Raw genomic sequence first — 24,259 nt, 5'->3', positions numbered from 1 at the left:
CATACTTCCCTTGAGCCCAAACTTAACTAAAAGGGGTTTAGATAATATAATACCAAAGAAAAGCCTACATTCAAATTTGTTTTTTCAATTAACAGTGAATAAAGGTACTTTTCAAAATTATTCGTATGTAGTTAAGATTTTCGATTTCTTTTGCTATTTGTGTTTTTAACTTGCTTCAAATGTAAAGATAGCCTATTAATTTGGATATAAGAGGAGGTTTTCTTAAATAAACTTAAATTATTTAAGTGTTATTCTTTTAACTCTGAAAGTACCTGCCTATTCCCCAGATCTGAAACCCTCTGATCGTTATTTAGCCTCTCATGGGACAGAGGATCTAATTTCAGCCCCTATTACTGGAATTCTGTGATAGTCCCATCTTTTTCTATTGGCTACCTTTATTCTAAAGCTGGGTTTCTTTGGCACAAAGTATCTGACAGACATGCCTTTTTCCATTGTTAAGAAAGAAAAGTTTCCAAGACAAGTATGTTCAAAAATCATGGTTAAGTTTTGAAAATGCATTGCTCATTTCCCTTATGCCCGGCACACGTGTTGGTCTGCCCACCAAGCAAACTGGTATCATTAGCCTCCCAATCAAGTATGTGCCACGAAGTCTCTTTATCTGGTGCCACCCAGGCAGATTCACATGGTGAGCTGGTGATCCAGGAATTTGGTAATAATTTTCAGCTTTGTCAAGGCATCAGCGTTTCACGAGCACTTAGTAGAAACTATAAGCTTGTTTTTCCTCTCAAGAATGTGGTGAACAAGATTATGACCACCCAGAGGTATTTGCATGTGCATTAACTGTCCTAAGTATTCAAACCCAACATACACATGTCATTTTACTAGAAGAAAGCCCTATGAAAGTCTATTTACAAACATAAATGTCATCTATAACAATTTGCTACAGAGTAAATCTATTTCCTGACTTGTATGGAAGTAGAAAAAAGCTTGATTGTGTCCCATTGTTTTTTTTTTTTTTTTTTAAAAAAAAGGTGAATGTATGATATTAGAGGGAAAGTTTTATTTTTCACAAAGAAGAATCCAACGTTCTCTCGTGCCTCCAAGTTAGATAAAGGGGCATCCAGAGTATGGAGACCACAGAACATTTGAATTCATCTTACTTCCAACTAAAAACTCTCTGCTAGAAGTGCCTGGGTGGCTCAGGTCATGGTCTCATGGTTGCTAAGTTCCAGCCCCGCATCAGTCTCTGTGCTGACAGCTCAGAGCCTGGAGCCTGCTTTGGATTCTGTGTCTCCCTCTCTCTCTCTCTGCCCCACCCCTGCTCACACTGTCTCTCTCAAAAATAAAGAAAAGATTAAAAATAAATTAAAATTACAAAATAAATTAAAAACACTCTCCTAAAATAATCTTCATTATTGGGAAGAATTCCCCCAAAGTTACATTTTATTTCCGCATCAGAGACATGTTCACATAAATTATTACTTACATACAAGTAAAGGAGGAACCATTTCATAGTTAAAGAAAACATTGAATTATTTTTTTCTTAAATTGCAGGAATGTTAAAATTTGTTTATGTTTTTCAGGGAACACAGGCGAACAGCTTTAAAAAATAAGCTAAAAAACTTCTGTCAATACAAGAGACAAGGATGGTTGGACAAGCCTATCTTTAGTTCTAAACACAAAAATTCTGAAAAAAAGCCTATTTAAGAGCAAGCAGGTACCAAGCTCAAAATAAAGGACCAACCCCCCACCCCTGCTCCCCAGTATCATAAATGAAGAAAAAAAATTTTTTATTGTTTTATTTACTTTTGAGACAGGGAGAGACAGAGCATGAACAGGGGAGGGGCAGAGAGAGGCGGAGACACAGAATCCGAAGCAGGCTCCAGGCTCGGAGCTGTCAGCCCAGAGCCCGACACGGGGCTCGAACTCACAAACCATAAGATCATGACCTGAGCCAAAGTCGGCCGCTTAAGCGACTGAGCCACCCAGGCACTCCTATAAATGAAGAAATTAAAGCCAGAACACTTCAATCTATAGCTGAAGGCATGGCCGGCCACAGGGATTTTAGTTCTGGATTTTGGCTTGGGTGGCCCGGGCCTGGGTTTCCAGTGCCCACGCACAGACATCAAACTGGGTCTCAGGTCATGGAAGGTGGAAGAGCTCAAACAGAAATCCCTCCAGTCCCATAGACAGAATTATGAAACTTCACTGGACAAGGACCCGGGGAGAGAAGTAGGGGCACAAGAAGTGTAAGTCAGGAGCCTGGAACATGAAGCTGGGAAATTAAATTGGGACCACTGTACCCTCCGGGACCCAGGACAAAAAAAAAAAAAAATCAAAGTCCGTCTATTCACCACTGTTGGGGAAAAAAATTGATTCGTGAATTTGGAAGGGGGTGTGAACTTAAAATACCCTGGGATTACAAAGCATAGGAGGAGATCAAACACCATGAAAGAGAATCTGATTTAATAGGATATTAGCACCATTACTAAAAATAAGTATCTAAAAGGACTTTATATAAAATAGTGAACAAAAAAAGACACAGAAACAGATAAAAATCTAAAAACTCAATGGGTAGCTTAAAAAAAAATGTAACCAAACAAAATCAGGAAAATGCAAAGTTAATAATTAAGTACTAAATGCTATTTACCCAAATACCAAGTGCAAATTATGACAAGTTGACTGTGGTTATGGCAGTGGCATAGAATTGCCTTTTTTTTAATTTTGTTAAGTGTTTTTATTTATTTTTGAAGGAGAAAGAGAGAGCATGAGTGGGGGAAGGAGCAGAGAGAGAGAGGGAGACACGCAGACCTAAGCAGGCTCCAGGCTCTGAGTTGTCAGCACAGAGCCTGATGCAGGGCTCGAACCCACGAGCTGTGAGATCATGGCCTGAGCCGAAGCTGGACACTCAACCGGCTAAGCCACCCAGGTGCCTCTAGAATGGTCTTAAGAAATTTTGGACCCACAAAAGGTATAAAAAGAGTACACAGAATTCCCATAAGCCCTCAGTTAGCTTCTTCTAATGTTACATATTGCCTAACCATAGTAGAGTCACAGAAACTATCAAGTTAACATTAGAATATCATTAACAAAAATATAGGTTTTACTCATTTTTTTTGCACCTTTTCCACTACTGTCCTTCTGTTCCAGAATCCAGTCTATGATACCACTTCACACTTAGTTTTCACATTTCCTAATTCTCCTCCAATCTGTGACCATTCTGCATCCCTTCCTTTCTATAACCTTGATACTACTTAATATTGGTCAATTTAAAAAGTGTCTCTCAATTTTCATTTGTGCGTTGTCTCACATATTAAGTTTAATCACTTCTGTTAGTACCAAAGAAGTTCTACTTTTCTTATAAAAGGATCAAAAGGTACATGATGTCAATTTATCTTATTACAGATATTGACTTCAATTGGTCAAGTTGTTGTTTATCCATTTATGCATTGCAAGGTTACTACTTTTCCCTTGCTAATTAATACATATCTTGAGGGAGATCCTTTAGGACTAGGCCATCATACTGCTTCTCCTCAAACTATTTCTTACCCATTAACTTTTAGCATCCATTGTGTAGGTTTTCTGCCACGATTATTACTTTGTTCTAGTGGTGGCTTTCTATTCTTCCCATTCCTCCTACATGAATTAGAATTCTTCTGCAAGGAAGAACTGCCCATTCCCCTCTCCCATTTATTCATTCAGTTATTTATCAGTATAGACTTATTATTCTACAGATGATATAATATAGATTTCTCACTTTATTTTGTATTTAGCCATCTTGTAGATTGGTTACTATGTTTTTGCACTCTTCCCCCATCTTTGATGACTTCCATCACATAAGCCAGGCTTGTAATGTACCACTTCCAGAACCCCTGGTTGCTTTTATTGGAGACTATTTCATTCATGGAGAATTACACTCTGATACATCAATTATCTTTGCCAATTTAATACAGGTTCACTGTGGAAATTCTAATTTATAATTATCTTTCACAAGCCAATAGCATACAGGAGGTCTCTTAATAAGCTATTAAATAATATACTTCAAGCCAATGATGGATTAATTGCAGTATTGTTCCAGGCCAAGGAGAAAAGAAAGAGTCCAAATTTAGTTGAGGTGCACCTTTGTTCGAGCTAGTTCTCGATCATGTTAGTCCTTCCAACTGAAAGCTTGGTATCAGCTGCTGGCTTAGGTCCCTCACTGCTCAGGCATGTAGCTAGCAGGCAATGGCACTGGTGTTGGCAGTCAAGATGTGCTGCTCTGAAGGTTATTATTCCAGGGACCATGACATGGTTTGCACCACTGCTTATGCGAAGCGGTCTTGCCAAAGCAGGAACAGATGTTGTTTCTCTTCCTGAGACTGCTGCATGGTTTAACACCATTGCCATCCAAGAGTAGCCTGGCCACAGCAGAATCAAGTATCTCAAAAAAATGCAGAAAGCTATTTAGATCAGTAAGGAGTAGCTGTGCCTAGATTGATCATTCTTGGAAAGTCCTCACAAATTCCTGGTATTTAAAATCAATTATGTTATAGCCACTCTTCTAGATGTTCTTATGGCTAAGTCCCCAGTGGCTCCTCTACCGGTTGAGCTACTGAGTGCTTATCAAAAACAGATGTCAGTGACAACACTCCCAACACAACTTGCATAATGTCAACAAATTCACCTTTAAAACTTCCCTTAATTCATAGACAAGTGGGTTTAAAATCCTAACAAACCAATACATGGAGAATGGCATTCCGAATCCAAGATATGGATCTCAATATCCTTATTCCTGAGTGTCATTGACCTGTCAGCCTCAATAGAGCTAGGGAAACTGCATATATACCAACCCATGGCATTTTTTTTTCATCTCAAACTCCTCCCCCTATGCCAAAACAACAAAAATCCAACAGGAGCTAGGAAACTCAAGCCTAAAACCCAGAAAATACATACAGCACTATTAATAATATAACCCGCTCAAAAAAAAAAATCAAAAACCTAAGACCAAAACAAAAATTCTGGAAGACAGGAAGAAACCACTAACAACTACAAGACCCATATGGAGTAAGTATCCAAGCAGGAATTGAGAAGGGACCATACCAGAACAAATGGTGGACCTAAAAAACAGGAGATATACAGGATTACTAATAGGTGGTCATGAGAAAATTTGAAGAACCAGAAAATAAATATGTAGCAAAGGGATTTCTAAAAAGTAAAATGAAATAACTGATCATAAACGTGTATCCTACTGGTAGCATAACTATACATAAAATCATTTCAAGTAACTTTATGTTTTTTAATTTTTTAATGTTTATTTTTGAGAAGGAGAGTCAGAGTCAGAGTTGGGGAGGGGCAGAGAGAGAGGGACACACACAATCCGAAGCAGGATCCAGGCTCTGAGCTGTCAGCACAGAGCCCGATGCAGGGCTTTAACTCACAAACTATGAAATCATGACCTGAGCCAAAGTTGGACACTTAACCAACTGAGTCACCCAGGTGCCCCAGGTGACTTTCAATCACAATCTGTGTATCTCTAAAGGCATATGATCTAAGAACCAAAAGAACTGAAAATAAGTTATACTGTTTTCAAAACTCACTTTGTTGGTGATAGAAGAGCAATATCAAGACTAAGAATATGTTTGTTGTACAGGAGTTGAACAAAGCAGCTGTTCTGAAGATCAGGGTTTTCACTACAAGAAAAGGGAAGGACACATAAGATCACTGAGTTTATGTGAAAACCATGAATGGTCCTAATTTGAATTTAAATTACTAGAATACTTCATGCATTTTGAGAATACACACTTCCTAGCTCTGCTCAAGGAAAACAAAACAATACACTGAATATACTTAGCACTCAGATTGGTATCTCTAAATAAAGGAAACAGCCTCTTGAAGAATTAGCTGATTCTAGAGTTGGGAAGAAAAATTAAAAGATGAACCTGAAATTTCAGAGAAGTGAGGACATGATGAAAGGTTAAGAACTACTACACTTATGGGGCAAAATAGAGGTGGACAGGGACCAAGAAAGCTCTCAGACTGATTTTGACTAGTCTTCTATTGGCCAAAGACTGAAAAATTGGAGCATTAAGAATTCTCTTTAACAAACACTACAGAGAAAAACAGACCACATTTGTCAACTGTAGAGGAAAAGGAATAAACTTAATTACCATTTCTCTAAATGATTAAAGCAAAGAATCAAGCATTTAAATTCCCTTTCCTAGGGGCTCCTGGGTGGCTCAGTCTGTTAAGCATCTAACCTCAGCTCAGGTCATTATCTCGTGGTTCATGAGTTCAAGCCCCACATCAAGGGTCTGTGCTGACAGCTCAGAGCCTGAAGACTGTTTTGGATTCTGTGTCTCCTTCTCTCTTTGCCTCTACCCCTACTCATGCTCTTTCTCTTTCTTTCTCTCCCTCTAACAGTTTAAAAGATAATAATAAAGTGCCTTTCCTATTCCAAATATACCTCAGGGTAATCAAAGAGCTGATGAAACCAAGGTTCATTTTATAGAATTATCTTGCTCAATAAAAAATTAAGAATGTTAGAACCATAATGTTTGGCAACTTCCAGTGAACTAATATCAAGAAATGATTTTGAATACCTACTAAAAGTTATGAAAATTAGACCAGGCATTCTAGCTGATGAAATTCTAAATCACCATCTGTGAAATAAACTTGCCTCTCCAATAACGGAATTTTTCATGTGACAGTATGTAAAATCTAATTGCAATGTACAGGACATACAGGGAACACGTTAAATGACACCATGAAGATACAATCAAATCAAGTATTTACGAAACTCCTTAGGAACAAACAATGACCAAAGTTCATCAGAAAGAGAGAAAGTGACATGTATAGATGGAGACTTATGAGATCTATCAACTAATTGCATTTATGGAGCTTACTTTAACCCTATTTCAAAAAATAAAAACTAAAAATTTAATTTGAAAAATGTTAACAGTGACCCAAAATACTTGATGTCATGAAGGACCAATTTTTATGTCATAATGTTTATGAAGAGAATTCTGTTTTCCAAAAATATATGCTAAAATGTGTTTCTATAGATTTGTAAGTCTTAAAATTTCTAAGTCTATAAATCTCTGTACTCTTTATAAAGGAAAACTGTATTTCCTATTCTTTGAAAAAGTAGATGCACTGATGTTACTTTCATTGTTGGAGACCTAGACTGGAGGAGTATTATGATGAAACAATCACAATGTTCTATAAAGTTGAAAAGTGAAAGTTGCTAAGATATTTAGAGGATAGAATGAAAAGGTCTGAGTTGCATCCAATAGGAATTTTAAAAAGAGAAAGTTAAAGACTATGACTAATGGAGAAGTTACCAATACTATGAAAAAAGTAGGCTTCATGTTAATGAAGCCCAATAAATTCAGAGCAAAACAATTCCTGTCTAGATACATTGCAAAAAAAATTCTAAAAGTCTAATAGAAAATTAAGAGACCAAAGAGAAAAAGGAGATTGCCTCCACGAATGAAACAGACTGACAGCAGACTACTCATTAGCAACAGGAAATGCTAGAATACAAGAGAATACCACTTTTAAAATGCTTAGGAAGAGCAAAGGTCATTGATTTTTTTTTAAGACTTTTTATTTTAGAGCAGTATTAGGTTCACAGCAAAATTGAGAGGAATTACAGGAATTCCCCATATGCACTCTGCCAGCCTACATGTATAGTCTCCCCATTATCAAGATCACTCACTGGAATTTTTTTTAAACCAATGAACCTACATTAATACATATCCTCACTCAAAGTCCATAGTTTACCTCAGGGTTCACTGTTGGGGTTCTACATTCCATGGGTTTTGGACAAATATATAACCACATGTATCCATTATAGTATCAGTATATTCACTGCCTTCAAAAACCTCTACTCTGCGCATTCATCCCTGTCCAACCTCTGGTAACCACTCATCTTTTTGTGGTTTCCGTATTTTTTCCTTTTCCACATCATCATGTAGTTGCAATTATGAAGTATGTGGCCTTTTCAGATTTACCTCCCTCACTTATTAATATGAATTTAGGATACTTCAATATATTTTTAGCTGTAAGAAACATTGCAAAGACAAATAGAAAAACCCTCATTGGAGCAAAGTGTTCTCAATGGAGTCTAAAAATTCCAAGTTCGGCTAATTTCCAGAAAAATAAGCCACTGAGGAAAAGTCAGCCAAACAAGAATTGACATATGTCATCTTCAGCTATTGGAAATTTAAGTTTTTGGGATACTGAATATGAAAAATATTTATGAAATTTTTTCTTCATGTTTTTATTTTTGAGAGACAGAGTGTGAGCAGGGAAGGGGCAAAGAAAAGAGGGAGACAGAGAATCTGAAGCTAGCTCTGTGCTGACAGCAGAGAGCCCAATGCAGGGCTCGAACTCACAAATCGAACCATGATCTCACGGTGTGAACTGAAGTCAGATGCTCAACCAACCAAGCCACCCAGGTGACCTGCTTTATGAAACTTGACAGAGTAATAAAAAACTAAGCAGACATTAAAAATGTCTAAGCAGACTTGCAAAGTAACATCTTTTAGAAATCATAAATTGAACTTTTCAAAGGAAAAAAATGTGGAGCAATTATCACATTATAGATGAAGGGAGAATGGTTGAACCACAGATCTAGTGATTTGAGTGGGTAAAAGAATCAAGTAACAAGGTCTGGTATAAATAGGAACTGTGGCAGAAATAAAGAGAACAAGGACAAGAGGACAATTGGCCATTTCATCTGCAACAGTGAAAGAATGAAGTCATTTTTCTAAGTATATTTTTGAGAGGGAAAGAGCACACACACATATATGGGGGGAACAGAGAGAGGAAGCAAGAGAATCTCAAGCCGGTTCCACACTGTCAGCTCAGGGCCGACATGGGGCTAGATCTCACCACTTTGAGATCATGACCTGAGCCAAAATCAAGAGTTGGATGCTTAACCAACTGAGCCACCCAGGAACCCCAACAAAGCCATTTTCAAAATGGACAAAAGAATAATCAATCTAGAATTGTGTGTCCTACAAACTTGTCTTCCAAGAAGGAGAACAAAGTAACTCCAATTTCATATAAACAAAAACTTAAGGAGATCTGTACCAACATACTAGAATATAGAAACTGTACTTTGGGAAATGAGTAGTTTAGGAGAAATAATCTCAGCCTATTAAAAGAGAAATTTATCAGATTGTATAGAGAGACATACAAAACTTGACTCTGTACCATTCACAAGAGACCCCAATAAAATATAAGATACAATGGAGAAAAAAATATGAAAAAGGACATTAGGAAACTTTGGGGAATCAATGAATATGCTTATTGTCTTGATTGCAGGGATGGTTTCATAGTATTTATGTATGTCAAACCAACCAAATTACATACTTTAAATATGTGTGGTTTATTGAATGTCAGTTATACTTCAGTAAAGATGTTTAAGAGAAAATACAATAGGAAATGATACGTCAAGCAACTATTAACAGCAATGATGAAAATAGCTCTTGGCAAAATTACATGAGACAAAAATGACTTTAAGGCAAAAATTATGAGTGATAACACCAACTATACTAAATGTTTGATTCCTGTTAAACATTGTATGTCTAACTTATAAATGTATATTGATTTAAAAATATAATGCTGTATGCACAAATAATCTCAGTATCTTTTATACCTCAAAATATAAAGATATATTGACAAATCCCCCATTATAGTGGAATCTTTCAATATATCACTCTAAATTGACATCTTAAGTAGACACAAAATTGATGAGGATTAATAAAGTTGATTTCATGAATATATGTAGACCTCTACAGAGAAACAAAAACATACTTTGCAAACACACCGAACACCCTTTACTAAAACTGACTATAGTGCTCAAGAGAAACCTTTTTACTGATCTTTAACCTACAAAACATATTCTCTAATCACAATTAAGTTAGAAATTCATACCAAAATAAAGACAGACCACTTTAAGTTTTATCAACACAATTCTAAGTAGCTAATGAATCCACAAATCATAATGGAAAGCATACATAAAACAGGAGTTAAAATTATACAAAGTTTTTCAAGCATACAATATAGTGTTTCAACACTTCCATTAAACACCCAGAGCACATCACAAGTGCCCTCCCCTTCTTTGCTATCACCTATTTACCTCATCCCTCACCCACCTCCCCTCTGGTCATCATCAGTTTGTTCTCTATAGTTAGGACTCTATCTTGGTTTGCCCCTTTTTCCCCCCCTTTGCTCATTTGTTTTGTTTCTTAAATAGCACGCATGAGTGAAATCACGGCATTTGTCTTTCTGTGACTTATTTTACTTTGCATAATACTGTCTAGCTCCATCACTGCAAATGGCAAGATTTCATTTTTTCTCATGGCTGAGTAATATTCCAGTGTGTGTGTGTGTGTGTGTGTGTGTGTGTGTGTGCGCGCACGTACACACCACATATTCCTTATCCACACCTCAGTTGATGGACACTTTGTCTGTTTCCATAATTTGGCTAGTGCAGGTAATGCTGCTATAAGCAGTGTTAACTGAAATTTGAATAAAAACCTTAAATTAAAGAATAGTGGAATAAAATTTTAAAAAATAAACCTATACAAAGTTTTTGGAATACAGTGAGAACCATGTTGTAGGAAATGTGTATCCCTAAATAGTCATATCAATAACTTCAGTTTAAATTTCAGAAAAAATCCTAAGACAATAAAGAAAAAGCAGAACCCTGTGAACTACACCCCAAAATTTAGTATTGCAAAAGCTAATTACTTCTTTGAAACAATAAAATAGTTAATTCTCCAAAAAGAGTAGTTAAGGAAACTGTAAAGCATAAAAACTTAAAGTACTAGGACTACAGATGGTAGAAATTTTAGAAGTCACTAAGTGAAAGAAATACTTTGGCAATAAATCTGAGAAAAGAATATCTAAGATTTGCTGCAGTTATATTCCCAAATCAAACTGAAAAAATAGAACAGTGTGTTTTCTTAAAAAAGAAAAAAAAAAAAGTGCTTTCTATCAGTAGTTAAAAACAATCAGAAGTACCAAAATAAAAACTGGATGATTTTACAGGTGAGTATTAATATATAAAAAATATGTTAAAAACTCATGCAAATTTCAAAGAATAGAAAAATGAGACTTTCCCCTATTCATTTTATGAGAATATAATCTTTAAAATATTTGAGAGAGAGAGAGGACACATGTGTGCGAGTGCACACAGCGGGCAAAGAGCATAAAGAGGGGAAGACACAGAATCTAAAGCAGGCTCCAGGCTGAGCTGTCAGCACAGAGCCTGACGTGGGACTTGAACTTGACAACCATGAGATCATAACCTGAGCCCAAGTTAGATGCTTAATCAACTGAGCTGCCCAAGCACCCTAAGAATACCAAATGTTAACAAAGATGCGAATTAACTGGAATTATATGCTCCTTGAAGGAATATAATTGATATAGTCCTATGACCCAGCAATTCCCTCAGTATATATTCTTGAAAGATGTTCTCACATATATACAAGAATACAGAGAAGATAGATTTATAACCGCACTGTTTACAATTAAAAAAATGGAAACCTGTGCATCAGAAAAATTGATAAATTCATCCAAGATACTATCCAGATTAAAATGAAGGGAGCCAAACAAAACATTATAAATATTGTACATATGTTCAAAGAAAACAAATGCATTATGGAAGTACAGGATTTTCTGAAGGCAAATAGTATATAAATAACATACATATAAATACTTAAGTAGATGGGGTATACAGACATCTAGATATATACATATTTCACTTTAATTTTTAATTTACATCCAAGTTAGCATATAGTGCAACAATGATTTCAGGAGTAGATTCCTTAATGCCTCTTACCCATTTAGCCCATCCCCCCTTCCCCAGCCCCTCCAGAAACCCTCTGTGTGTTCTCCATATTTAAGAGTCTCTTATGTTTTGTCCCCCTCCCTGTTTTTGTATTTTTGTTTCCCTTATGTTAATCTGTTTTGTCTCTTCAAGTCCTCATGAGTGAAGTCATACATATTTCACATTCTATTTGTATTTTATTTAAGTATATTTATGTATGCACATATAAACATACTAGTGCAAGTACTGAGAAATAGGAAAATATGAACAAATTCAGGACAATGCCACACAGGGAGAAGAGGAGAGAAGCAGTAAGAAGTGGACACAAGAAGACTTCAGCTTTATGGGCAATTTTATTTTTACATCAGCATGGGTAAATGTTCTGATGAATCTTTATGTTGGTGTGCCTTGATATTTTGCAAATTTTTAGATAAAATTGAAACATGACAAATACTTGCCAAATTCTAAACCGAAGGCCCATATCAGGAAAAAGAACATCTTTTGGCAAACCCATTCGTAGTATAAAGTGAGTCATTTTCCGTTTAAGTCAGACATTATTTAGAAACCCTGAATACATATGTACTTAATAGTTTATCTCCAAAATTCACAGAGCAAAAACTGGGGGAACTTGTAAGAGAAATTGATAACTCTTCTGATCATCAAGTTTTACACCCCTCTTTCAATGGATAGATCAGAAGACAAAAGAATTTTTAAATAGAATTTTTGAATAGAATTAACAAGCATGTTCTAGTTACGCGAACTGTATACAATGTAGTATATATACATTGGCAAAAGTTACATAGAAAATGTAACCAAAAATGTATCTACGTTAGGGTAAGAGTCGTTTCTAAAGTAGCTATAAATAACTCTATAACATCGACATAGAGAAAAGGATAAAACTTTACTAAAGGATTAAAAAAAATCATATATATAAAATGTTGAGAAGACACTAGAAGGATGGAAATTTTCTTAATATTTTCACATTCAATAATCCAATATCAATATATCAGCTGTAATTTTCATGAACCTTGATAGGTTCATTCTAAAATTCACTGAGGAAATACAAGGTCCCAAATACCAAGCCCTATATTGACGCACAAGAATGAGTAGAGTTGACTTGCAACACCAGGGTTAACCACTGGTTCAGGAATAGACAAGGGGACCAATGGAACTGAACAGAGAACTGCCAAAGGCTCACAGCAATATAGATAGAATTTGCTATATGAAAACACTGACATAAGCCAGTGGGTGAAGGGTGGCATATCCTACAATGCTGAGACAACATACATACAGGGTAAGGATGATGCAGTTTAGTAATTTACCATACTTAAAATCTGGAGCGAGTCAAGGCATAAAGCTTTAAAAGTTCTCTTTCCACATGTGTACATAAATATGGAATATTTTTACTGTCAGTAAAATGAAGGACTTAAGACACAAAAAGCATAAAGAGGTAAAAATATAAAAATAGTTTAATATTTTTAAAATCTTATTTGTAAGTCCCATGTACAAAGTTCAAAAATAAGCTACAGATTGGGGAAAGATATCAGCAATGCATAAAACACACACACACACACACACACACACACACACACACACACACACACACACACACAGATTAATGCTATCAAGAACAGAAGTACCATAGCAAAATGGAAAATAATTCAATTATCAAAGATTAACATACAATTCATTGACAAAGAAACTCAGGTTACTAAAACATGACAGATCTGTCTTGTTGGGTAGATTTTTAAAAAAATATTAGAAAACATTTCACAATTTATCAAAATGGCAATAATCTGACAATATTAAGTATGATAAATTTATAAAAATAGGAACTTATGATTTAATGGGAGAGTGTAAATTCTTACTACCTTAAAAGCAATTTTTCATCAAGTTAAATGTTCATTTCAATTGAATTTGATGTAGAGTTACTCATCCCAGAAAATATTCATACAGGTCCTATAAGTGGTCATGCTTACATGATCACAGTTCTTTTTAACAGGGGAAAGATTACCAACAACCTCAAGAGTCACTAATAGGAGCATGGATTGTTAGTGTAATGATACAACTAAATACTATATAAGAGGTGAAAGGAATATAGGAAACCTACACATCGATTGACAGAACTCTAAAAAGTAAGGTTGAATGAGAAGTTACAGTAAGGGCAGTTAAAGATATATATAAAAACTATTCTATGGACACATTATTGGAGTACGGTATGAAGACTGAGCAAGATGAAGAGACAAACACAGTAGTGATTTCCACCATGCAGTCACTGCGTCAAGGAGGTATGAGAGATCAATAAGGACCAGCTCCAACCAAATCTTCAGTCTTTCATCAACTGTAAAAACTTGAACACATGTAGCAATGTTAGCATTTATTAATCCTGAATGTATATATGGCCATCTGTCGTAGGACATATGTTGCATGGGTCTAAGATACTATCTGAATACTACTATATGAATGAATAAAGGCTATAAAAATATTAAAAATTTGGCATACGGAGTGTCTGGGTGGCTCCATCAGCCAAGCGTCCATCTGCAGCTCAGGTCATAATCTCACAGTTCGTGGTTTCAAGCCCCGTGTTGGGCTCTGTGCTGACAGCTCAGAGCCTGGAGCTTGCTTCAGATTCTGTGTGTGTCTGTCTGTCTGTCCCCCCCCTCCCTCCCTCCCTCTCTCTCTCTCTCTCTCTCTCAAAAATATATAGTATTTTTATACTTTATAAAAATTTTTAATTTGACATGCACTACATGGATAAATCAAGTAAAGAGATTAATAATTCATTATCTAGTGTTACTTTTTTCTGATTTTAAGGAACGTATATTGGGATTGAATCAAGTATGGTCAGGGATTAAAGTGGTATCAGAACACTGAATTCTGACCTCAAAAACAGTATTAATGTAACAAACTTTGGGGTCCCTGGGTGGCTCAGTTGGTTAAGTGTCCGACTTCAGCTCACATCACGATCTCACAGCTGGTGAGTTTGAGACCCGCATCCAGCTCTTCGTTGACAGCTTAGCACCTGGAGCCTGCCTCGAATTCTGTGTCTCCCCCCACACCCCCACGACCCCGCCTCTGCCCGTCACCCACTTGCACTCTGTCTCTTACTCAAAATAAACATTAAAAAATTAAAAAAAAAAAAAACTTAACCAAGATCTGCTCTGTGGCCCAGAACTGATTTTTTAAAAGTTTACTATCACCTACTAGAGTTAAAAATGCACAGGGGTCAAAACCTTACAAAATATCAAAGAGACAGTCATATAAAATAAAACTGAGCCACTATCTTCTACCAAACACACACACACACACACACACACACACACACACACACTCAAAAAGGATGAAAAATTTGAACATGAAGGCCTGAAAAACCATAAACCATTTCCTAGAAGAAAACAGAGGGGTAAGCTCCTTAAGTTTGAGTAAAGATTTTTTGGATTTGACAACAAAACCCAAGACAAAAAAATGAATGAGTGGGATTACATCAAACTAAAAAGCTTCTGCACAGTCAAGGCAACATACAGAGCCCAAGAAAATACTTACAAGTCATTTGATAAGGGGTTAATACGTAACATATAAAGAACTCACACAAAATAGCAAAAAAAGACAAACGGTCCAATTAAAAATCGGCCAAAAGAACTCAATAGACATCTTTCCCAAGACACAAAGATGGCCAAAAAGTATGTGAAAAGATGTTAAACATCACTAATCAGGGAAATGCACATCAAAACCACAAGATACAATCTCACACCCAGTAGAAGAGCTGTTCTCAAAAGGACAAGCAATGACAACTATTGAGGAGGATGGAGAGAAAAGGGAGCCCTTGTGAACTGTTGGTGGGGACATACATTTGTACAGCCTAAGCAAAATCAGTTTGAAACACTGAAAAACAGTTCCTCAAAAGGTTAAAAATAGAGCCACCATATATTCCCGTAGTTCCACTTGTGGGTACTTCTCTCAAGGAAACAAAAATCATGATCTCAAAAAATCTGTACTCCCAGGTTCCCAACAGCCTTACCTGTGAATGCCAAGGTCTGGAAACCACCTAAGTATTTTCAACAGATAAATGGATAACAAAAGTGTGACTATACATACACATAGGAATTGTATACAACTATAAAACAATCCTGCCTTTCCAACAACATGAAGGTATTATGCTAAGTCAAAATAAGTTCGATAGATGAAGACAAATACTGTAGGATCTCACTTGCATGTGAAATTGGAAAACAAAAACAACATTCTAGACACCAAACAGATTGGTGGTTGCCAGAAACAGGGGGTGGAAGGATTAAGGTAATGGGTGAAGAATTTCAAAAGGTACAAGCTTCCACCTGTGATATTAATAAGTTCTGGGATGTAATGTACAGCAGGGGACTATAGTTAACAATGTTTTGTGTATTTTTATGTTGCACACCTTAAATACAATATTATATGCCAACTCTATTTCCATAAAACTGGGGAAAATATAAAAACAGTAAAATATACAACGTTCTGCCTCCAAGACCATCAGTCACCAGCCTGCCAACCGAAGTGCTTTTGCACGAAACTCTTCATAGCAGTAGAGACATCAGCAGAGGTTTCCTGGAACAATACTAGCATTATAGTTGTCTAATATTTGCTACTATTTAAAATTAGGAAATCTCATACCACAAAAATGCTAAGTAGATCTAGAAAGATTCAGAATTTTATTGACAAAACAGCATCTATAGAAGCAAATGTCATTGGTTAATTCCTGACTTCATTTTAATGATCATTTGATATAGTAAGCACTCCCTCCATGAAATTTTTAGTCATTTGAATCTTAGAGCCCCACTTTGTCTTCTTTTGTTGCTTCCTTCCTACTTCCTAATCTCTAGATGTTGAAGTGCCACAAGGACAACTGCCAAGTTCATATCCCTTACTGAATCTCTCCATTGATTTTCAGACCCATATATTCAGGTGCCTATCCCTTATTTCCACTTGGTTATCTAGGTCATGCACCCAAGTGAACTTAAGATTTTCTGCCTCCACATCAAGATGCTCTTTCTACAACTCTTCTCATCTCATTCGATAGCAACTTCATTCTCCCAGTTGCTCTTATCAAAAAGCCCGAATGACTCCTTGACTTCTCTTCCTCCTCCCACATCCAGCAGCAAACAACTTGACATCCACAGTGTATTAAGAATCTGACCACTTCTCACCACCTTGATTGCTACTGTATTTGTTACCACCACCACCCTCTTCTGGGAACTATCATGACATCCTGGTCACATAAGGTCATTATTCTCTTCAGAATTCCCATTAGTTCCTTCTTTGTCAGAAAAAGTTCAAGGATTTTGACTGGTCTCCAAGGCCAATTTGTAACTTGTTCCCCCCCCTCCCTTTCCTTGAGTGTCACCTGCCTAAGGCCTGTGTACATGCTGTTTTGTCTAAAATGCTCTACTTCCTGGATTGAAGCCATCACTTCCAGGGACTTTGAGAAATCTTTCTTAATCCTCCCTAAAATGGCAAGTATTTAACCATTTTCTGTGTTTTTTCCTCTCCTCCAGCAAAATTATTTCTCAATAATTAGTAATTGGATAATAAAAAGTAATGGTCTTTCCCCCAATGGCCAGTGTCTAGAGAAGCTCCCAATAGGTAGCAGACACTGAATATTTGTTGAATGAATACAATGCCATGAATACTTGATATCCATATCAGTTTTCCTTTAATCATTTTTGTTTTGCTTTTTCGATTTTGCTTTTTCACTTTTCATATAATGATCTTCAGTGAGATTTTACATGCTCAAATGTTATATTCACTATGCTTTTGCACTCCTAGATATATATAGCCAATATGAAAAGCAATATACTCTATTCAAAGATTTTGAAACCTAAAAAGACATACCAAAGACACTATGTAGTAGTGTTTTAACATAGTATAAAATGATTAGTGAATGCATGGGTTTATACCTGGATTTTATATACCTAGATATAAATGTATATTACAATTCCAATTCTTTATAGGTAAGAGTTAAATATTCATACTTTTTTTTCTCTTGGACCTCTCTAATATTTAAGAATTCTCCATTAGGGAAAAACCCAACCTGGAAGAATACCTAGAAAGAAGTCCCATGACCTACTTTTGCAAGTGGTACTACATAGGTACCCTGTAGTCTGTTGTGAATAACAGTCATGCAAAACCAGTCTGGATGACACAGCAGATTCTTACCAGAAAATACTGGGACATAGGGTTGGGAAGGCAGGTCTGACCTAATTTATGAAGGATGTTGAATCCTAGGCTTTTCTTATTCTCTGGACCCTATTGTATGAACAGGGAGAATCAGTGTCCATGAATTGTTGAAATGATTTGTACATATTACGTAATGGACTTCAGTACAAGGCCACATAGGTTATACAGTGCACAACTCCATGCATTTCCAGTTACATTGTAGTCCATGGTATATTCTTGAGCTGTATAATGTGGCCACCCTAATCAGGTAAGAGAAAATTTTGCAGATATCAATAAAGATACTTAATTTCAATAATCTAGGCACAAATTTGGAGTGGTTTTTTTGGGGGGAGGTGGTATGGAACAGGAAGCTGAGTTAGGCTACTATTGCAATTGTTTGCAAAGAACCTAAGGGTCAGGTTAGAGTCTAGCAGTAAGAATAAAAAGGAAGAAATAGATGACAAAGCCATGAATCAGGAAGCAGAAAAACTGATGACTCAGACACAGGGAGGAAGAGGAAAGCAACAATAGTGTCTAATACAGATGACTTTGAGAATGCCTCACAGGAAGAGCTAGCATGACGAACAATGTTAAAAGGCAAGGAGAGAAATTTCATGCTTGATATATTGCATTTGGGGCAGAAATAGAACTGGCAGATACCTCTTCTGATTCCCAAAGATTTTTCCCCATTGGTTTATCATCTTCCATGAAAAAAATTCTCATTTTCATTTTACTTTACACTTCTCTAAATCACCTCTTATGCTTAACATTTTGGTCAATTCAAAAAGATAATCATCATATGAAGTAATTTTACATTTTCTCCCCCCATGCATTAATTTTAAACGCTTAAGATCAAAACCATGTATATTTGAGGAGGGGGTAATCTATTGCCCTCAATGAACTTACCTTGAGAGTCACTGTGCTGGAAACCTCAAGTTTTATTTATCTATAGCCCTATAATTAGGTATTGTCTCTGTTTTACAGGTGAGGATTATCTAAGAGAAGTGAATCAGATTCCCAAGTCTTCCTGGGTAGACAAGTTATGGGTTCAGTTTCAAGTCTAGATCTAACTATAAAGGCCTTCCTTGTCCACTCGCAGATAGTATCTCAACATGGATAGTTCTAAAGGTGTTGAGAGGCTGAAAAAAAAAAAAAGTAGAGGCAATACTAATTTTTCAACTTTATTATCCTTGTTGTCAATGTTGTAGGATAAATTTGAACTGGGGAGTACTAACTGAAGCATGTAAGGTGATAAAATGATACTTCATTGGGTCTTGCATGCAGGGAAGCTTATCCACAATCTCCAAGTATCATTGAAGTATTCACTAGTTAAGATCACTGTTTGAGTACCATCTGTTCTAGTCGTTTAAGTTACCTCAAGTATTATACAAATTGGGTTTCCTCTAAAGCAAAACCAAGGTAAAATATCTGGACTAACTAGTCTAAGTGTAAGAGGCTTCATAATAAGTAGGCCAACTAGACTAGATGACATTCTCCATGTTGGCGAACTGATAAAACTCCTTTGTAATGGAGACATGAGGTATTTGAGTAGTGACCACAGTTCGAGTTCAATACTAACCAATATTCCAAGAAGACTGCGACACACACACACACACACACACACACACACACACACACACACACCCACCCCAGAGACTAATCCTGCCCCAAGACAATGAAGAAATTGGTATGAAATGTCTAAAGGGTCTAGGTGGACAATAATCTACAAGGTTTATGTATAATTTTAGTTAAATGCATTCACACTTCAATTTCAAATTCATCAGTAGAGCACCATTGGATGTGAGGCTCCATGTTAGGGTCCAAAAGACAACGAAGAGGAACAGAACAGGACCCTAACCCTAAGAAACTTCCTTCCACCTAGTAAAACCAAAAAGAATCTTGTCCTCCTTGTCAAATCACATGCAGATCTATAAACCTTGCCGTAGGAAAACTTGAAAAAAGTAACAGGAGAATGACAGTCCATATAGCAATAAATAGCCTAGGAAAGCAAAGGTTACATATATCATGTAGGCTTTTAATAGTGCCATTTTCTTTTTTTAATGTCATAATAAAACTTTCAAGGAAAAAAGTAGAAACTATTACTTCTGGGTTGGGGGAGCATAGAGATTTCGGGTTATGGGTTTTCATACACCAACCTGTCAACAGGTAAGGATGTAAAGCCAATAAAAGGTTATTGCAATCTCAAGTGACAAGCAAAAGGTGCTTCATGCCATGCTGTATCCTTAAAACTCACTGAAGTCCTCAGAACCCCAAGCCACCAAAGCTCCAAGTCTAGAACACTAAAGCCCCTGGGAGGAAGTATCTAAAACCACATCTTAATCAGATACTGAAAATACACTGGGTTTGAACAGCTCCAAAATATAAAGTGATTTCTGTGGCAAAGGAGTACACAAGAAAAGCACCTCTGATTAGAGAGGGGGCTCTGGAACTAAGGAGTGGAAAGGCCAATGTGGGATCTCCCATAAAAAAGGAAACCTGACTTTTTGTTAAGATTTTAAATATTTCCTATCACATCCTTTCGATTCTCCTCTGCTTTCGTATTTCTCTACCTCCTTTTCCAGTTCTTCTTTTCTACTATAAACAGCTACAGAAATGAGTAGATTTCAGAAAACAAGGATCACAAGAACCCAAAGCATATAAGCATATGTTAGTTGACTTAATAAGGTCTTCACACATGTTCCCCTTTCTTTGGGGAATTCTCTATTACAGCTTGACAAGAATTTGGTAATCAATATTAAGACCTAAGTTATAAATGCTTTGGGGGGGTACCTTGGTGGCTTAGTCAGTTGAACATTCAACTCTTGATTTCAGCTCAGGTCATGATCCCAGCAGGTGCTCTACGTTGCCCTCTGCATTGGGCATGGAAGCTGCTTAAGTTTCCTTCTTTCACCCTCCCTTCCTCCTCCCCCTCCCCATTCTCCCCTCTTCCCCTCCCATTCCCTCCCTCCCCTCTCTTCCTTCTTTTTCTCTCCCTCCCTCCCCCCTTCCCTCTTCCCCTATCCCCCTCTCACGTGCATGCTCTCCAAATAAAAAACACTAAATTTTAAGTATTTTGATGATCATTCTTTAATTGAAGTATCTAACTGTATATAAAAACCATCAGTGACTGAATAGTGCCAAGTGCTTTGAGAGTCAGCTGGAAATATCTAGTAAGACAGGAGGCAACACCCTGAAGGTTCAACACAAATCCACATCACATGGTCACATAAGGATGACTGTCCTCTTTGGTTCTGGCATCCTATCCAGCTGACTAAATCTTGGCCTATCTTCTTCCTTCATACAACCCAGCTTCTCAAGCACTATTACTTATAGTGAGGAATCTCTCCTACCTGCAGCGCAAAACCCACACCTCCCATGGCACACTTTATGGCAATCACTTTTCACCTTTCACCTCATGCCCTATATACTAGATCTCTTAATTTTGTGATTAAATATAGCCGGTCAAGTGATCAGGTATCCCAAAATAAATAAATATGTAATTCAGTGACTGGGTGGGAATTTTATAGCAGATGTTAAAAAGGTTAAACTAATTGTCCCTGTCTTTATAAACCTTCATGTTTCAGTTTTTGCATCTACTTGGAAAAGTTCAAGAAGAAGTTTTACTATACAAGGAATGTTGATTCCTTTTTTAAAAATTTCTGATATTAGGAGTTTCATCTGACAGAAATGCTCCTTCATCTGTGACTTTTAAGCTAAGAATTTCTTTTGAGAAACACAGGCAATAATTATAGGACATAAAAGAAAAAAGAATGTTTCACAATGTTTTCCAACTGTATGAACTGCCATTGAAACCTCTGTAGAAGTTTCTCTGTTCCTACGGCAAATTTTTGTGTAGGAAATTTTAATAGCAGTCAGATAACACCACACGAAGATTTACCCCAGTCAGTGCAGACGTGACCCAAATGTACTATTGAACACGTTGCATTCAAAGGATGAGGAGGCAAGAATTCAACTGTTTTAGTATTCATAAGGCTTTCCATCTATCACATTCCTTTCCAAGGCTAAGCTCTGTCATATGCCCCCTTCAGTTTTATGTAATTGAAAACAGTTTTCATTTTTCTCCCTCCGGCAACAATCTTGATGCCCTTCCACTCCTTCTCATTCTCCCAAGACAGAATTATATCTCAAATCTTTATCAACCAAACCTCTTTATTCTCTGCCTTTGGGCTTTTACAAGTATAAAGCCAATGGGCGGTGGGGGGCTATTTCTGGAAACGTGGCACTTGTGCCCTTCCAACATAAGCCAGTTATTATAGCACACAATTTTGGAGGGACAGATCATTTAATGCATCTATGTTTACATGATCTTTCAGCATTAAGTACGTACTTGTCTCATTCTGATTGCTAACGGGAATGTCTGCTGTTATTAGTTATAGTGCCGGTAATAATTATATAGGCTACACAAATACTTCTGCTCATATTAGCCCAATCTAGTGTTAATAGAACTCACTTTAAGCTTTTGCTGTAACAGTTTTTCATGTTTTTAAATTGTTTCAGAAGAAAAATTGGCTGGGATTTCTTTTCCCTCCATCTCCCCAGGGGGAGAGAAGAGAGGAGGGGTGGAAAAAAAAAAAAAAAAGCAGCAGCATTAGTGAAATAATGAATCACACTGGAACTGCCTTGGCCTAATTGTAACATGTAATTACAGGTTGCTATACAATTAGAACCATTTTGTTTTAATAATGCTTCCACGTGCCCAAGTACCTAATGCTTCTCTTGAGGTTACATAAAAGTGTAGTATTTCTTCCTTTCTTTCGAGAACCACTACTATTAAGAAATGGGGGGGGGGGGGGAACACCTGGGTGGCTCAGTTGGTTAAGCCTCTGACTTCAGCCCAGATCATGATCTCATGGTTCATGAGTTCCAGCCCCACACTGGGCTCTGTGCTGACAGCTCAGAGACTGGAGCCTGCTTTGGAGTCTGTCACCTTCTCTCTCTGCCCCTCTCCAGCTCATTCTTTCTCTTTTGCTCGTTCCCTCTCCTCCTCTCTCTCTCTCTCTCAAAAATAAACATAAAAAATTAAAAAATGGGGAGGAAAATCCTTAAAATAAAAGCAGTGATGGCTATATCACGATCACAGGGCAAACACTGAGGAGTCTCTTGTTTTCCCTGCACTGGACTTTAGACACACCAACACGTGCTTCTGAGAGTCCAGTCTTCTGTTTTAAATCAAGATAAGTAATGAGCCAAGGCAGAGTTTCTGCTCTGAGAAACTACTAATTCTCAGCAGGGCAAACTGCTGTCCTAGGAACTGACAGCATGGCAGTTGGCTGGTGGGCATGCCCATCTCCTGGGACTCTATTTTTAGCAAAGAATATCAAAACTAAGCAAGTCTAAAGGAGCACTATGCATTGTTGTAATTAAACTCACAGCTATTTAGTGTTGGAGTTGATGTAAAACAATTTACCTCCAAGCACCATTATTAACTACTGCAAGACTATTATCAACCTTTCCTAATATTCTTCCATCTTTTACTTTATCCAGATCGACTTTGTCACTTTTAACAAATTCTTGAATGAAAGCAAAAACACAAAATGGTTATTTAAAAATCAAACTACCTTCGATGGGGCTCAAGTTTTTGTCATGGGGTAGAGAATTCAAAAAAGGTAATTGTGAGGTGCCTGGGTGGCTCATTTGATTAAGCATCTGACCTCCACTCAGGTCATGATCTCATGGTTTTGGGAGTTCGTCAATCTCTGTGCTGACATCCTGGAGGCTGCTTCAGATTCTGTGTCTCCCTTTCTCTGCCTCTCCCCCTGTCTCTCAAGGGTAAGTAAATGTTAAAAGATTTTTTTAAAGAAAGTAATTGTTACATCTTTTTAATATATAATTTGGTTATGTGTCTTTGTAACTTGAAAGTGAAAGACGAAAAGCGTGACCAGTTAGGATATTCCATTTTTAGGTGTTGTGCCTTCCTGTAAACAGTTTCACTTAACAGTGTAGACAGAGATATGGCATATACAATGATGATTTAAAAAAAAAATTTCAAATTATCAACCTTGTAACAGATGAGGGTTGGGATCAAGTCAAACTATGGTAAAGAAACTAAAACTCAAATATTTGACTTTGAAAGTAGCAAACACACAATTTCTAGAGATGTTAACTTACAGCTCTTTTTATATAATTTAATTTTTGATATTTGAATTAAATAGAATGTGATCACATTCAGAGCATTATTCTCCTTCAATCTTGCCTTTTTTGAATTTGTGAGGAAGCCTTTTTCTTTCCAGGATATTGACATTTTCCAGCCAATTGATTTAATTTAAC

The sequence above is a fragment of the Panthera tigris genome, chromosome C2 (assembly GCF_018350195.1).
Source record: "Panthera tigris isolate Pti1 chromosome C2, P.tigris_Pti1_mat1.1, whole genome shotgun sequence".
Taxonomy (NCBI): Eukaryota; Metazoa; Chordata; class Mammalia; order Carnivora; family Felidae; genus Panthera; species Panthera tigris.
This window is presented reverse-complemented; position numbering follows the sequence as displayed.